The sequence below is a fragment of the Alligator sinensis genome, unplaced genomic scaffold (genome assembly GCF_000455745.1).
Source record: "Alligator sinensis unplaced genomic scaffold, ASM45574v1 scaffold131_1, whole genome shotgun sequence".
NCBI classification, from domain to species: Eukaryota; Metazoa; Chordata; order Crocodylia; family Alligatoridae; genus Alligator; species Alligator sinensis.
The window spans coordinates 3,342,271-3,348,270 of record NW_005841830.1 but is presented as its reverse complement, the minus strand read 5'-3'; the positions used below and the strand labels follow the sequence as shown (position 1 = coordinate 3,348,270).

Genomic DNA, 6,000 nt, shown 5'->3' with positions numbered 1-6,000 from the left:
GGGCTGGGGGGGCTGCGCCACGAGCCCAACAAAGAGCCGGGAGTCGCCCCCCGCCGCACGCGCCGCCCCGGGCCCGCGCGGGGTGGCCTTCCCGGCAGGCCCCTGCCTCATTCGCTGCTCTGCTTTCCGCTCCCTCCTCTGCTTCTTCGCATTGTCTGCTCTGACTTCTACTCCCTTCCTGCTGCTCTGCTTTCTGCCCTCTGCTCCTTTGTATTTCCTGCTCTCTTCCCACTGCTCTTTTTGCTCTCTTGCATTGTCTGCTCTGCTTCCTGGTCCCTTCCTGCTGCTCTGCTTTCTGCTCTGTACTCTCTGCTCCTTTACATTGCCTGCTCTGCCTCCTGCTTCCTTCCTGCTTTCTGCTCTCCACTTCTTTGCATTACTTGCTCTGCTCCCTGCTGCTCCACTCCTTTGCGTTGCCTGCTCTGCTTTCTGCTCCCTTCCCACTGCTCTGCTTTCTGCTCCCTTCCCACTGCTCTGCTTTCTGCCTTCTGCTCCCTGCCTGATCTGCTGCTGTCTGCCCAGGAAGCAGGCTCTGTCCAGGAGGGCCCCTGGGGGCTTTCCTGTCCCTCTTCCTTCATGTGTCTGGGCAGTTTCTGTGGGCAAGTGTTCGCTGGCTCCTTGGATTCGTTCTTGGGCCAGCGGGCACTTTCCGGTGCACTTTTCTCCATGACCCTGTGGCATTGTTACAAGTCTGTGCCCCTCACTGCTTTCCCTGTTTCTTTTGTTTGTCCTCAGGAATCAATTGCTATATTTACAGTGGCCTCCTTTTTAAGGAAAGCATATAGTTTTACTTAGTGGGCCTAGGCCCACGCTTTCCTATGGCATAAGAAATAGGCTCCCTCTCTAATCTGCTGCTCTGCATGCTGTTTTCCCCTCCCTGCCTGATTTGCTGCTCTGCTTTCCTCTCCCTGATCTACCATGTGCCACACACAGGCTACCCGTGCTGCACGTGACACACGTGCTGCAAGTTGGGCACCCCTGCCCTGAAGTATGAGGAGGGCTTCCTCAAGTTCCCTCTCTTGCTAGGGGAAAAATTTCTACCCCCAATATGTGGTGCCCTTGAGAAAACTAAAGCCAGGTTTGTTTTGATCCCTAGCTCCTAGTGCTCATCTTCATAAAGTTTCAAGGTTTCTCTTTAAAGGTTCTCAGAGTGGTGGGGGGCACATGTCTACCTGTGCACACAACAAGCTTGTGCATCTGGAAGTGTGTGTGTGTGTTTACAATGCTATAATATTTTGATGGAATTGGTTGCTGCACTGAAAATATTAGCCAGCAATTCTCAAGCACCATAAATTGCACACTTTTTCCCAAAATTTAGCTGCTGGAAATTGTTGTGCAAATTATAATCCAGGATGTATGATAACAGCAGTTTTGCCACTTTAAAAAAGTAAATAAAAGTAAGCAGCAGGTGCTTCACACAGAGCTGCCTGCTTGCCTGCTGCTGGCTGTAGATGATTTCTTTTTCACCCCCAGCAGAGGCAAGGAAGGCATTTTTTCCTTCATTTTGTCTTTCAAATACCTTCACTCTCCACATTTTATTTGGGGGTTTACTGCATGCAAGTAAATATGATATGTTAATTATTAACTCAGAACCAGGCGGGCTTCTTTTATGTTTGGACCTCCCTGAATGTCCTTTTTGGCACGTGATGAATATAATATGGTATCAGTACGGTGGACTTCAGTTTTTCTTATCAGCTCTTTAACAAGTATCACAGAAATGAAACCACATACACACTGTATTAAGTTAAGACTGTTACCTAACAAAAGAGCATGGTGCAGCTCACATCATTGTCCCTGATGCATTCTGAATCTTGTTTTTTGCGGGAAGCAAAGTCAGTTACTCTGACAGAATTGGGAGGATTTAGGAAATGTTGTGATTACTGTTAAAGAGTGGGGTAGAGTGTGCTGCTTTTTTTTTTTTTTTAACAGCACAACCCAACTATAGCTGGGGAGAACACATTCTCATCATCTTGTATAATGGTTGAGGTTTGGGGTTGAACACTCTCATTGTGGCTTTCCCTGTTTTTGTGTGTTTGAGTCAGAAATATGCAACTGAATGATCTTCATGGTTTAGGAAAAAAATGTAATATCAGTTATGACCTTTGGGTTAAAATTATAGACTGATGAGAATATTACCATGGTAGTGGAATACAGTACTATTATTTTCCTGGTGTATACTATATGCAAAATTTCTTAGGCTCATAGGAAAGTAGGGTTGGAAGGGATTTCACGAGGTCATCTAGTCCAGCCCCCTGCTCAAGGCAGGATCATCCCTGACTAAAATCCCAGCCAACTGTGTGTCTAACTTGCTTTTGAAACTTTCCAAGCATGGAGATATGACAGTTTCTCTAGGTAGCCTGTTCCAGTGTGTGACCAGTCTCATGGACAGAAAGTTCTAATCTCCAACCTAAATTTCCCCTGCTACAGCTTGAGGCCATTGCCCCTAGTCATGTGCCCGACAGTCACAGAGAAAAGCCTGTCTGCATCTTCTCTCTAATTTCCCTTCAGGTATTGGAAGATGCTTATCAAATTGCAACTCTCTTCTTTTCTCCAAACTAAGCCTAGTTCTTTCAGCTTGTCCTCATAAGTCTTGCCTCCCAGGGTCCTGCTTATTTTTGTTGTCCTTCACTGGACTGTTTCCAAACTGTTCATATCCCTCTTGAAGTGGGAGCCCCAAAACTGGACACAGTACTCCAGGTGAGGCCTTACCAGGTGTCGAATAGAGTAGAAGAATCACTTCCCTTGATTTGCAAGGGTAAGTGGCATTCCCATTACACAACCCCGGCATGCCATTCGCTTTTTTGCAACAAGAGCACAGTGTTGGCTCACGCAGCTTATGGTTTACTAAAACACCACGTTCTTTTCTGCAGTAGTACCACCTAGCCACTCATTCCCCAGTCTGTATTTGTGCATGCAGTTATTCTGCCCCAAATGCAGGACTTTACACTTGTCCTTGTTGAATCTCATCTAATCGATTGCAAACCAGTTATCCAGGTCATTCTGGATCCCAGCTCTAATCTTCACAGTATCTGCAGTTCTACCCAATTTACTGTCATCTGCAAATTTGCTAGTTCAGTCCCACCATACAAATCATTAAAGAAGATATTAAACAAGACAGAACCCAGGACAGACTTCTGGGGGATCTCCTCTTGATACCTCCTCCAAACTAGAAGTTGAGCCACTGATGATTACTCATTGAGGAAAAATGATCCAACTACTTAGATATCTACTTTACAGTACTTTCATCTAGTCTGTATTTCCTTCACTTGTCAATTAGAATGGTGTTAAAAGCCTTGCTCAAGTCAAGGTGTATCATCACACCAACTGCTCTCCCCCATCCACAGTCTGTCACCTTATAGAGGAAATCAGGTTGGTCAGGCATGACTTGTTCTTGGTGAATCCACGCCGACTGTTCCTGATCATCACCTTGTTCTCCTCTAGGTGCTTCGCAGTAGATTCCTTGAGGACCTGCTCCATGATCTTTCCCACTATAGAGGGCAGGCTAACTGATTTGTAGTTCTTTGGATCCTTCTTCTTCTCCCTCTTAAAGACGGATTTGCCCTTTTTGAGTCATTGGGACCTCACCTGATCTCCACAAGTTCTCAAAGAGAACCGACAGAAGTGGGGGAGGTTAGGGGGGAGGGGGAAAAAACAAAAAACAACAACAAAACAACCCCCAAAACACACGCTTTAATAGAAAAAATAGCATGTTAGTTCAACCTGGTTCCACAGTGTCTGTATAGAGCAGGCGCTTCAGCGGCGCTTTTTGGTGCTTTTGTCTAAAGCTGATTCAATCAGCTTTTGGACAACAGTGCCATAAAAGCCCCGCTGAAGCGCCCAATCTATACATAATTGGATACACTGCTCCATTATGTATAGATGGATTTAAGTTGTCTGGGACCCAGTTTTCTTCAGTGTGGGTTGCTTTTGTCCTGGAAGTTGGTGAATGAAGACCCTAGTAATTATCTGGAGAAAAAGCTTGTAGAAATACATGCATAATTAAAATAACTTGTTTTTTCGATAATCCATCTTTAAACAATGTATTCTGATGCCAACCCCAAAAGGAAAAGATTGGGGTAACTTGAGATGTTTGCTTCACACAGGTGAGAGAACACCAACTAGAAAAGTTTTCAGAATTTTTACTTTTACTTACTTATAACTGGACTTGAACACTTTTGGGGATGTTTGAATTCTGTTTACAGTGACAGTTACACTGTGTTAGGTGAGCCGGAATTATTTGTGTAACCAAGGTACACGATAAACTTGATAATCCATTGCCTTGTACACCCATCCAGTAATTTTAACTGGTGTTAAAAGATTGTTTAGAAGCAACTGAATCAGAATGGCAGGGCATATTTTGTTTTTCACTGACACTGGGGCAATACTCTTTACATGGGTGTAAATAAAAAGAGAATTAAGCTGGTTTCATCTGCTCTGGGTAGTGTGGACTCTTGTCAGATGCATCTGAGTTCAACTTAATGGCTATTTTTGGTTAGTGATTAATTTTAAACTAGACTTAAATGTGTTTAATTATAAAAAGGAAACCCCATTGTGTGAGAACCAGGTTGTAACAATTTGGCTAGTACAAATGGAGTTGAATGATTTTTCTCAAAGTATGGAAGATGAGGGTCCTGGTTCTTTATTGGCTTGTACATCTTTTATAAGAAGACTTGTAAAAGATTTCCAAGTTAGAATGGTAACATTTTTGCATTCATTTTGCACATAATTTGAAATACAGGGCAGAAGAAAATCAAGCTTTTAAAAAAGTCTTTGGTGTTTTTGCTCTTTTAGGCATTTTCCCTTTTACTGAGGACCCTAGTATAGGAAAGATTCCTGCAGGCTTAACAGCTTTTAAAATATTTTTTAGGTTTTCCTGTGAACTGGCTTAAGGGACACACAATGTCTTTGGCAATGGGTACATTATTACATTTATTAACCTTAAGGCTGTTGGACCTTATCTGTATTAGAAAAGGTGCAGTGGTTTAAACAGCCTAGCTAAACTAGTGCAAATCCTTAACACTGATATACTTTACATTTAAATTTGCTTAGCTTTCCATTTACTGACACAAAAGGAACAGATTTAAACCATTTCAGCACTTACATGCATCTGCATTAGTGTCTTATGCTAGTTTAGACAGATTAATCTAGTTACATCAGAGCAGCTCTTCTAGTATAGAGAACCCTTTTATCTTCCAACTACTGGTGAAGCAAGTTTGGGAGTGTTCCTAAGAATCCCTTGTGTAGATTGGTTTTCATTCTTCTAATTCACTAGAGCTATAACTCGTGAATCTATTAGTCTGGATGAACATTCAAGGGTGTTGCAACTGTTCAGGTGCCTGAATCATTTATCTCTAATGAGAGCATTTAGAAATCTATTATGGGGCCTTTGGAGATTTGGTGTGTACATGAGCTTTTAAGCAAAAGAGTAATGAGGGTTTACCTCCTTGTTGCTTGAATTTGGGAGCAGTGACAGAACACCCTGATTCGAGCTTTCTACTTCTTACAAAATAAGAGGCTTTTGGTTCCTTGTCTTTTTATTTTTTACTACATTCAGCCTGCATGGGAACTTAGCAGAATTTTTCTATTGTATTTTCATACCATTTTAAACTTGGCCCTAAAATTACATATCATCTTTTCACACTTTATAAATATGGGGCTTGATTCGTGTCAAGTGGAGGGCCGCTTACTGAGTTTTGGCAGGCCATCGAGGGCCGCACGACAGGTAGCCGGGGGCAGATAAATATTTATTTTCTAAATTTTTATGGGCTCCGCGGGCCAAATAGAATGGCCTGGCAGGCCGCATTTTGCCTACCTCTGTGTTAGATGAACGTCCATTGGCAGTCATGTCACCAAGTTTGGCTTATTGGGTAAGGTGCTTTCAGGCTTTCCCTATTATGAATTCTAGTTTTTTCTGCTGGCAGAATCTCAGGCAGGGGATGAGGTTGTGGCTGCTATGTGTCACTGCAACCTAGGTGAGGCTCAAGAAGACATTTGAAGATG

General features: G+C 43.0%; 1 protein-coding gene across 1 annotated transcript in view; it reads left to right on the top strand.

The window, feature by feature from the left end:
* Positions 1-972: 972 nt before the first annotated feature.
* Positions 973-6,000, top strand: part of FOXN2 (forkhead box N2) — a 64,015-nt gene continuing 58,987 nt past the window's right edge. The window contains exon 1 of the mRNA XM_025202834.1: positions 973-1,078. The gene's annotated coding sequence lies outside the window, so the exon portion shown is untranslated. The remainder of the gene's footprint in view (positions 1,079-6,000) is intronic.